This window comes from Charadrius vociferus, unplaced genomic scaffold (genome assembly GCF_000708025.1).
Source record: "Charadrius vociferus isolate BGI_N301 unplaced genomic scaffold, ASM70802v2 scaffold384, whole genome shotgun sequence".
Lineage (NCBI taxonomy): Eukaryota > Metazoa > Chordata > Aves > Charadriiformes > Charadriidae > Charadrius > Charadrius vociferus.
In genome coordinates this window covers 2135240-2146674 of record NW_009648234.1, presented here as the reverse complement: position 1 = coordinate 2146674, position 11435 = coordinate 2135240, and positions in this window count along the sequence as shown.

Here is an 11435-nt window from a genome sequence, read left to right as displayed (position 1 = left end):
GTTCTAGTTAACTCAAGAAGAACATAGAACACTTGCTGTATTTGGGTCTTCTGTTTACCTAGCACACCCCAGCGACTCTGACCTGGAAGGGCTTTAAAACATGGTTTATAACCCAGAAGAATCTTGAAGGAAAGAAGTTGCTGCAGAGTTTATTGGGTCTGTTTGATCGGGCCATCCATCTCTATCATTTTTCCCTTGCAGAACTCCATTCTCTCATCTCAAGCCAAAGAGTTTTGCCATTAATTTCCTGGATTAAAAGCCGGATGAGGCTTTTAGCCCAGAACTCTGTTGGCTGCTACCTGCTAGAAGAAAAGCCTTCGAACATCCCTCTTGCTGCTACACAATAAATTTATTTTCCTGCAGGCTTTCAGAATCTATTGAATTTTTACTTTTTTTTTCCCCCCTCTGCTGACTCTTCCACCCTCTCTAGAAAGTGTTGCTTGGAAGTTAACAGGCTGAAAGAGAATTAATGAGATGAACACAAAAAGACTCCAAATGGTTTCCTCATTCAGAGCAAACTTCGTCCCTTATGGGGTTGCCCATTTCCTGTAGTCAAACCCAATTGTTAGTAAAAACAGAGGCTTTGAAACCTGTAATTTCCTGCTATCTTCCTTTTTGTGTCAAAATATTTGCTTTCCTTTTTTTCTTCAGTACTGTCACCCCTAATTCTGCTCTTCAAAACTGTTGTCATGCAGGGAGCTGCAAACCACGCTACTGCGCATTTGCATTTGCAATTTGTGCTCTTGGAACGAAATTCACCTCTTTGGCTCAACTCTCCTTCAGCCCCGTTGGTTTACAACCACGATCTGCCAGTAACTTCGGATTCCAGCTCCAAGATATTTAATTCCACATTCTGGATTCCCCCCACTCCCCCCAACCACACATGAATTTTCTGTGTTTCTTTCTTATCTTTTATCTATTTTGATTATAAAGTCCCTGTGCCAAGGGCTGTTTCTCACCAAATTTCTACAATGCCAATACACGGAGATGTTTGTTTGACATCAGGGTTCAAAATTACAATCCAATTAATTTTCAGAATACAAATATAAATAGCTGGAAGGATTTGGGATTGCCCTTGATATAGCAGGCTAACCTCCCGAACACTTACAAGAGAGCTAATCATCACTTTCTCTCCATGGCTCTTCCTCCCAGAAGAACATCTCTTCTCGGAAGTGCGTGCAGCGTTGAATCCAATTTTCCTGGGTGCTCCTGTTTGTCTGTTTGTTTGCTTTCACAGACATATCGCAGCAGAGAAGAGCTACACCAGACTTACCCCTCTGTAGGCTGTTCGATGTACGTTTATCCTTGAACTTGTTTTGCATAACGTACATTCAAAAACTATGTTCTAAATTTGTCCTTCGAGTTAAGAAATCTCTAATTTGGAGCTTGTTCACAGAAAGATAAAGAACATTAAAGCAGCTGGCAAATACAAAACCTCAAGAACAAAACTAGTCTCAATATCAAAAACACATTTCAGTATAATGGACCATATAATTAATCCATGAACGAGATGACAAAGTCCCTAATCATAGAGAGAGTCAGCTGTTTCTTTGTCGATTTGGTTACTAACTCAACTGTTTCATTTAATACTCTGAGTTAATGAGGGGTCTCATATCCTAACAAGCTGAACATTAGTGGATTCCTACGCTGAGTGGAAGAACCTCAGAAGGTTCAGCAGCAAAGAGAAGCGGTAATTATTAAAATTAAAAGGTGACAAGTGATGTTGGGAGTTTATATGAGTTCACAGTGGGTTCAAAACAGAAATCATTACCTTGGAAGTTAGTTTTACTCGGAGATTTATTTACTGGGAAGACGACTCATTATGAGCTGATTTCAGCGCAGAGAGAGCAAACTCCTGACTGCGCGAGTGTGCGGGGAAAATCCCCTCCTGGAAAAACTTCACACGAAACAAGGTTAACACCTGCAGACACTGTTCAGCAAAGGTCTTGGTGTGTTTCTTGTTCTTAGCCCATAATAAGTCTTCTGATAGCACTGCTGACTCCCACACAGATTAATGACCTGGAATTATTAAAACGTTGTTTAGCATTCTCAATTAAAAGCTTTTTTTTTTTTTGTATATCAATTTGCATAATTATATTGGATAGCACAGGGCTTGGTTCTCCTTTACCCTGGAGTCTCTTTACACCATCTTGATAGCGTTAAGCTTTACACCCAAGCATTACACCTGAACAGCTTTTCATTTTAACCACGGCCTTTGCTTCCGCGCTTTCCTCCTCCTTTAATTACCAGTCTGGAGCTGGGGGCAGCTGCTGCTGTTTGTGATGCAGCAAAGTCAATAATTTACACTAATATTTGCAAGAAGAATAAACCAGCAAACTGTGTAGCAGTGCGGAATGTAAACCTAAATAAAGGATATGGACAGCTGTCCTTGCGATGTGTTGTTATTTAGGATGTTCTAAAACATCATTAGTTTAATTGAATATATATTTAAATGGAGTGTTTCAATGGTTATTCTGAATGTACAGCTAGTTGGAGAAAATTAACACAATCTATTTACTTCAAAAGGCTTTGGAATGAGTAAATCAACATCATTTACAAATTACATTATAGCACTTCTAACAATTTATGTCATTGAATTCACGAGTGCTGCAGGGAGCAGTTTGGTTGCAAATGTTTTGGGAAAGAGCTGGCTTAGGACTTTGGGAGCTTCGCGAATGCTGGCTGAATTCTCCCAACAGCTAAAGCCTATGGCCTTCCCTTCTTCAAAACACTGCTGAGCTACTTATGAGAGCTTTGTGGGCTTACACTTTAAATAGTGCTCTGCTCTTAGAAGAGGAAAAGAATAATAATAAAAAAATAATAGGTGCACCCCTCCCATAAATGTGCATTTGCTATGGTTGCCACTTTTTAGTATATTCTGAATAACTTTGCATGAAAGAACTCAAATTTGGAGCTCGTACCTATCAGGGCTATCACCAGTATGTCGGAGGGACCGCCCAATTTCATACCAGCGATGGATCAAGCCGCGGAGCCTGAAGCAGAGATTTGGCAAAGCTCAGAGGAATTGCTCAGGGCTCAAGTTCTGGGGGCAAAACTGCTGCAGAGGAAGAGTGCTGACGTAGAGCTTTGAGAGAGCAAAGCAAAGATGACACCCTTACACCCAGTGAGGCCAGGAGTAATGTGGGAGATTGCTGAGCTGGGGACTAAATGCTTCTCGACCATCAAAAAATATCCAGCACAGAAAACTCCTTGAGAGTCCCTTTTGTCTACGCTAAGGATGAGCGCTTCAAGTTTGTCTTGGGCTTCCACAGATCCCAAATTACGCGTCTCCTCCAGCCCCCTAATCCTTAGGCTATTTCAAGGCAAATGAAGAGTAAACTCGCCTAAATGCACAAAATACAAAGAATAAAAAATTCATTCCTGTGTATTTCTTAACCTGCCTCAATGCCCAGAAAACAAGAATAACGGGGTGTGTGCCTGTGTAACGGGAAGGGACACATCACTGCTTTATTTTCTTCCCATTTGTGGGACAATCCCAAGCTTCCAGTGAAAAAGCTGCTAAAAAAAGGCGCACGTTTAGCAGCTATTGCTATTACAAACCACACAAAATATTTCCATCCAGCTTATATTGTAGCCACAAGTCATTCTTGGCATTTTTCATGTCTGATGTATCTCTCCAAATGCAACAGGGAGAACCCCAATTCATATATTCGCTCACAACATTTGAATAATTAGATTGCGCTTTGCGGGTACTGCTTCACAACACAACCTGTCAGTTTTAGGCACCAAAGGCAGATTAGGTTCTTACCCGGAGATGGATATAGTGGATGCCACGGAGAAGTGAGAAGGAACACAGAATAGTTAATAGCAAAGGACTGCCTTTCAGAAGGACAGAGGACATATTCCCAGTCCCAGCAGCTCCATATGGCTCTTATGTAGTTGTTCTCTATGGGCTTCAGGACCCAAGCACATCCTGATTTATGGGCAAGAAGTTGAAGTGGGGCCAGCAGGTGGAGGGAGGTCATCCTCCCCCTCTGCTCTGCCCTGGGGAGGCCACATCTGGAGCGCTCTGTCCAGTTCGGGGCTCCCCGGGTCAAGAAGGACTGGGAACTGCTGGAGAGGGTCCAGCAGAGGGCTACGGAGATGATGAGGGGAGTGGAGCATCTCTGTGATGAGGAAAGGCTGAGGGACGTGGGGCTGTTCAGTCTGGAGAAGAGAAGACTGAGGGGGATCTTATCAACGCTGATCACTCCTTCAAGGGAGGTGCCGGGGGGTGGGAACAGTCTGTTTCCAGCGGTGCCCAGTGACAGGACAAGAGGGAACGGGCACAAAGGTGACCATGGGCAGTTCCATCTCCACCTGAGGAGGGCCTTCTCTGCTGTGAGGGCGGCAGAGCAGTGGCAGAGGCTGCCCAGAGAGGTGGGGGAGTCTCCCCCTCTGGAGCCATCCCAACCCCGCCTGGACGCCGTCCTGTGCCACTGCTGGAGGTGCCCCTGCTCTGGCGGGGGGTGGGATGGGGGAGCTCCAGAGGGACCCTCCCACCCTCACCAGTCTGTGGGGAGGTTTGAGAAGACCTGCCCGACACGGGAGAGCACAGCAGCGTTAGTAACGGCAGCAGGCACTGGTCCTCCTGGGTACCGGGCAGCAAGAGAGCAGAGCTCTCTTTGCACACCAAGGACTCCATCAGGACACGGAGAACCTGCCGCTGTGACCGGGACAAGACTGCATCTGCAGCAAATGGCTCATAAGATTTAGCCTGATGGATATCTTATTTTACATCCTCGAGCATCCCTAATGGTTTGTGAAACAAGAGTAAACAACATAATGGATCAAAGCTGGGATAAGCTACTCTCCAGAGACCTGATTTAGATAATAAGATGAAATAAGCTATGACAATTTAAAAAAAAAAAACAACCAAACCAACAAATGGCACAAAAGCAAGATAGATATTTGCCAAAAAGTGGCTGACAAAGACATTGCGAATGCTTTCCCCTCTGGTGCCCCACTGCCAAGAGTGATCCACCTCAAATCTTAATTCTCCTATCGTAGCTGGTGGGCCAACTGGAATCAATGGTATTATTAGTTCTTTTAAAATGTAGCCATATGTTTGAAGCACTTTGTTGGACTGGATCTTTTCACAGAGGTATACTGCTTGCCTCACATGCCATTCCACAAAATAAGGCAACTGCATAGTGTCACCAAATTTCTACCTTAAGTATTGTACAGCTTGTTTATTTTACATATGACTTGAGAGAACTGAAGCTGTTTTAAATTAATTTGAATGGAAGAGACTCTCTTTTAATATACAAACTTGTTAGCTATAGAAAACTGCCCAAGTAGATCATAACTTGGATTCAAAATGGCTGTATGTTCCCAATATTTAATTAAAAAAAAATTACTCTTCTGGAGTTCTTAAGAAAACCATGGGAAACAGAGTCTATTAATCTGGTTTTATGCTGTCCTACAACAGTCATCCACTTACACAGTAGGAAAATGTGTGTTAAATCAGCTAATTTTTGTTATTGTAATTTGAGAGAGTGGTAATTTATTCTGATGGATGGACTTATTTTTACAGGAAGTGTAAATAACATTAGTACATGTGTACTGAACGGTTCTGGAGAAAAAAGAGAGGACAAAAGGGAGGAAAAAAGAAGGAGAAAAAGAAAAGTCATGATCCAAAGCCCAGGAGAGCCAATGGGAAGAGATTTCACTGGGCTTCGGAACAAGCCCAGACCCAGGGTTGTTCTCTCATTTTGAACGTTCCTGCATTGAACCGGCAGCTGTGTTCTGCTTTAGCCAGCTGGATTACAGAAAAGGCAGGAAACTCCTTTAAAACCCACTTGAATGAGGCACTTTGAAGAGGAAGCAAATGAAGTAGGTAAAGACATTTTTTTAAAAAGCCAAACATGTAAAAAGTCATTCTTGTCCGACAGACTAACAGAAAGCCCAGAACCAGCTCTGACTGGAGGAGCAAAACGATGCCTGTGTGTGGACAGCCCTCTAAAATAGCCACTGATTAAATTCCATTCTTCCTCTCCCTTCTGTACATTAGGAAACACAACAGATTGAAAACTGGATGCAGATTCATCGGACATAAAGCTGACAGCAGGGTCCAGTTGTGTTTGAGGAATCAAACCGAACTTCCCAAGGGACAAGGGATCTAAGTTAGTGAAAAACCCCAAATTAGTGAAAATTACAAAACGAACATCCTCAGCGGAGATCTGCCAGTTGGCATCTGCTGAGGATCCCACCTCTCTGCATTTGAGGGGAAAGGACTCTGTACAGAATATAGTGGCCATTAAAAAGTCGGCGTGTGCCAACTGTTGCCGTGGTGTGGTAGCAGAGATAACCATAATCTGTCTCCACATTAGCCTAAGAAATGACAGTTGTGGGATCTGCTGATTTATTTTAAGTAGCCACTACTGCACCAGCACCCAAAGCAAACTACTCAGTTTTTCACATGAAAAGCAAAGGGGGGTGTGGGGTGGGAGGAAAAAAAAAAAACCTTTTTTTAATAGCAGTTAAATGTCACCATATTAATTCTCGCAGGGCTGAGAACACCCCCAGGCTTAACCTTTAGGATTACTTAATTCCTGAAAGCAATAACAACCCTCTGCATCTGCCAGATAACCAGTAGAATGAAATCCCCATTTACACACTTCGTACCGAGACGTACCGCCGAGTGCTTTGGGTTTGGCTGCGACACCACCCTGCCCCAAGCTGCTTTACCAACACATCCAAAAAGTGAGAGCAACGCTTATCACAAACGAGGGCCCAGAAGAGGGCTGGGTGAAACCGGAGGTCGCTGACAGTCGTCAGTATTTAGCTGACATGAGGATGGAGACCCCAGAGCCCAGGTCTGCGCCCAAGTAATTCTGCTGTTCGCTGGCCCAAGAACATCGTGGTCCAGTACTCGGTTTCCAACAGACATCAGTGTCATCTTTGCTGCCTCTGATCCCTGCTGATGAAGCCAAGATCCCCGCTTCACCGCTCACTGTCAGGCCAACTCCACCGGACACTTCGCCCTGTACATCTCGCTTGCCAACAGAATGGCTAGCAAAGCCTGTGGCAAAGAGCAGAAGGGATTAGCATAAATTGCTCCCTAAAGTTTGCTTCTCAACATGTTGCAGGGAGGAAACGCGCCAGATGTTCAACTAATGCTAAGTTAGATCCCGTTTATACAGCCGAGCATCTGCTTTATTATGTTTTAACACTTCTTTAGGTGGAGTGTACTGAAAAAGGTCATTGCTAACCTAAGCATCAAATTCCTGCCATGTGTAAATCAATGTAGCTGCAACGCATCTTTCTGCTTGCATCAGTCCGTGATGGTTAATGCTAATTAAACACCTAACGCAACAGCAGCTCATCAATATATGGAGATACAGTCGAGTCATATGATACTCCTCCTTTGTAGGACCTCTGACACAAAGACAAGACCAACCACGCCGTATTTTGCCTTGGGACATTCAAAACACAGGTTACTACAGACTGTGCCAAAAAGGCACCTCTGGTACACAGGAATTTTAAGCCATTCCCTTTTCAAGGCCGTCGCTTTATTTTTTTCCTGCATGTCCATCCACAGCACGTGTTCATTTAAAGCAATACAAAGAAGTGTAATTCAAACTCAGCCAAAGTTACCAGGCTTCCCTCGTTCCTACCGCAATGAAGACCTGCTTGTTTCTTTAACTGCCAAATTTCGTTTCTTATGGAAATTAGTATAGCCTAAATTTTTAAATAGGCAGAAAAGAGTGCCGGTAAAAACAGCTTGAGAGGAAATTGTCCTAGGTAACCATTTCCCAGTCCTACGTCAACACGTCACTGTAAGTTACCGTTACTGGTATAGCTCCGCTGAAGGATAGCTGTGGATGCGATAGCAGTGGAAATCACATCAATCAAGCTTTGCAATAACGAATATATTATACCTATGACACATCGAGTTAAGTTAGAAGTTGGAAGTTTCACATACAAAAAATGCTGCCGCCTGGAAAGGTTTTGCTATCGTACCAGCAGAGATCAAGGAGACGGACAAGGAAAAAGAGCATACGGAGTGCTGGGCCACAGCATTCGCACTTGGAAGCTGAGGAAATTTGGCCCCAGTGATTGGACTGGTAGATAGGCTGAAGATTAGCTCACACACCAGGCTGGGAGAGTTGTGCCAATTTTAAAACGCACGTCTCCTGTAAATCGTTCCAATCCTTTCAACAGGCGAAGAGCTAAACATTTCCCAGTTAACCCTTCCCTATGCGCTCTCATTTGCATCAGTCAGGACACTTTAAACCATGCTATGCCGATCCAAATCGTAAAACACGGATGAAAAACTAGTTCGGGTGCCAGAAAATAAACTACATTGGAATTCTGAACTATTAAAGGGATTAAGCCGTCTATCAGTATACATCCCAAAATGTTATTAGTGCAATCCAAACACCTCACAGCAGCGTAACAACATCCAACAAAGAGTTTGCACATGGCCTTGAAACCTAAAATTTGCAAACGGTCTTGCAGCAAGCGACCTGCGCGACCCCCTTCGATGGGGAGCAGCGGGAAAGCTGCCGTTCGAGCTGGCGTCTTGGAAAGAGATCCCTGCTGTGCTGCAAGAATCAAACAGTAAAGAAGCATCGCCCAAAAGGAAATAATTAATTAAAAAAAAAAAAATCAACGTGAGCTGTACATTGGAATTATACTAACTAATAAAATAGGTAATTCTTTTTTTATATTAGGTTTGCATCCACAGGACGCTAGCAGTTTTTACATATCCTGAATCGAATAAGAGAAAGGAAAGGGATAGCTCAGAGCTGTACAGAGAGTATCGGGGAACAGAGAAAGCTTCGTATCAGCTACTACACCCTGTTGAGGGCCGGACCCTGTGAACCATCTCATTAGCTACCCAGTTGGTCCAAGGGGGTCAGGAAAAGAGATTACAGACACATTTTTGCCTTTTTCCTAGTGACACTCAATTCCCCGAGGGCAGAACAGATGAACAGCTGCTGTTACTCCACAAGTCGAAGTCATTATAGCGCTGCCCCAGAACGAAGGCATGATTTATTACTATCACTCACTGACACAAGCCAGAGTCTAGATTTAATCCTAAACTGAAATTAAGAAGCGGTTGATCTCAGCCAAGTGTCAGACTGACAGCAGAACAGAGGTAATCTAACACACAATGCTATTTTGGAAGAATTTTATACAGTAGCTACGGCCACAAGCCTCCTCCCCGAGCCTAACGCCCACGGAGCTGTCGTGTGCAGCAGCGCAGTGTCATCACACCTCGACGTGATTTTGTAGGGGGTTAGCCCGTTCGTACACACCCAACACACCAGACACATATTTATACCACAGACATTAATTTCTCGAGAGTTCCGCGCTCGTCAGTTATTTTTAAACCTTCCAAAAAATCGACCACCCTGCGCCAACGTTAATCTGACAGAAATAAGACAGTAAATACCAAAAAGCCTTTCGTTTTCCATCAAATCTCGAAACGAAGGGGGTAATAACTGAGGGGGGATATCAGAGGAGTCCTTCTTTCCACATAAACAAATCCTCCAGCAATCAATCTCCCCTCATCACCAAGACACAGGGAGGAAACTCAAATTATTTCTCCTTCTTTGTTTTCGCAAACCTCATCAGAAGTTGAGAAATGGCCTTCCCCACCTTCCCAGAGAGGTAAAAATCCAAGCAACATTACCTCCCCCGTGCCATGTTGTCTCTGCCATGTGTGCACACATCTTTCCCATAAATAGTGGCCGTCCCTTGTCGGGAAGGAGCCGGCAGCTCCGCAGCACGTCTGCGAGGATGCGCTTCACCTGTAGTTTGTAGCGGGAAGCTCTCCAAGGACGGCCGGGTGATTTGGGCCACGGACAACAGTACCTGTCACATCTGAAGCCTCTTCCTTGTGACCTTCTTATGACCTTTGCCAAACCATTGTTCTTTACAGCCCTGTTCCCCCTTCTAAACTTTTCCCAATGTTATCAACTCTTTCCACCTCTCTCCGGCAGTTGTTAGTGCCATACGCACATTGGCCATCAGTCACTGTGGGGATCCACGGGAACAACGGGAACACAGACGGGCGGCCGAGGACCGCGTTGCTCCCTCTGGTAGCTTATTCCTCACCAGTTCCCACCATGAAATGGTCAGTTGGTTTAACGGACCGTAGCCCAGCTCTCACCACAGTTGCAACCACGTCAAGTCAACCAGATGCAGAACACTGTGTGCCTGAGCTTCAAGGGGGGCGTTGGAACTTGCGAGGATAAATGGGTTCTGGGGCTTTTTGGAGGGTTGTTTGGTTTTGGGTTTTTTTTGTTTTGTTTTTTTTTTAAATTCATTTTGGTAACGCCAGTCAATTGACTTATTGCAAACAGACTGCGGCGTTGAGACCATTTGATTTTCTAATTCCAGAGCTTTTTGCAAAGGAACTGCTTCCACAATTTTGTTGATTACTGTTATAAAATAGAAACATTTGATCTATTATAAACACTATACAGAAGACAGGTTTTTCTTTTGCATTTTTTTTTTAAAGTGCTAAATGACTGATTCAGGGACTTCTCATGAAGGGGCTGTCTGTCCCATCTTTTTGATTTATTGCTCTTCTATGACAAGATTGAAATCTCTAAATGTTTTCCTGACTCCAAGATTCTCATTAGGAGTTATCAACAGAAAACTTGAAAAGGTGGGTTATTTTGGTACTCGGTATTTGAAAGACAGATCAGTGTTTAGCAATGACTGTTTTTTTTCCAATTCTCTTTGGGGAAATGTGTTTCTTTTATCACAGACAGTGTATCTATATTCATTCATAACTGTTTGGAGAATCAGCATAATATTCCCTTCCCTCCATTATCTTTTCTTAATAACTTTTTTCTGCCTAGTGATTTTTTTTTTCTTTTTTTTTCTCAGGCAGTAGTTTAATATTCTCTTTGGACAGTAAGAAATATTATCCCTGAATAACGATTGCGATTTACTAACTTTGTCCCTTTATCCTTGACTCAATTATTATTCCTCCTGGATTTAACTCCTGGTACTTTCCCTGAACGTTTGTATGGTTTTGGGGAAAGTTTCACCACTTTCTTATGATTGCAAAGGCTTCTGACGGGATGACCTCAGCTCTACATCTTTTATCAACTGGAGCTTTCTGTGGAGATGAAAGAGGGTTCAAGAGAAGACTCAGACCCGGACTCAAATACTTGGATTTAGTTCTCCATCTTCCATGTGACCTTGAGCAAGGTCTGCTATCCCCCCATTTGTTTTTATTTTTCCTGCAATTAAAAGTGGGAATACCACCACTTGCTTTGCATTGTAGAGCACCCAGAGCTCTACACGTTGTTTTATATAAATAAATATGCCACAAAATTTTTGCCGTTACCACTGTATTTCAGTAACTCAAGCTGTAGCGAGGGGAAAACCTGCAGGAAGTTTCAAAATTTTAAGACCAGGGAGGAACGTCCTCTCTGAACTCCCATATAGCACAAGCCATCAAATTTCAC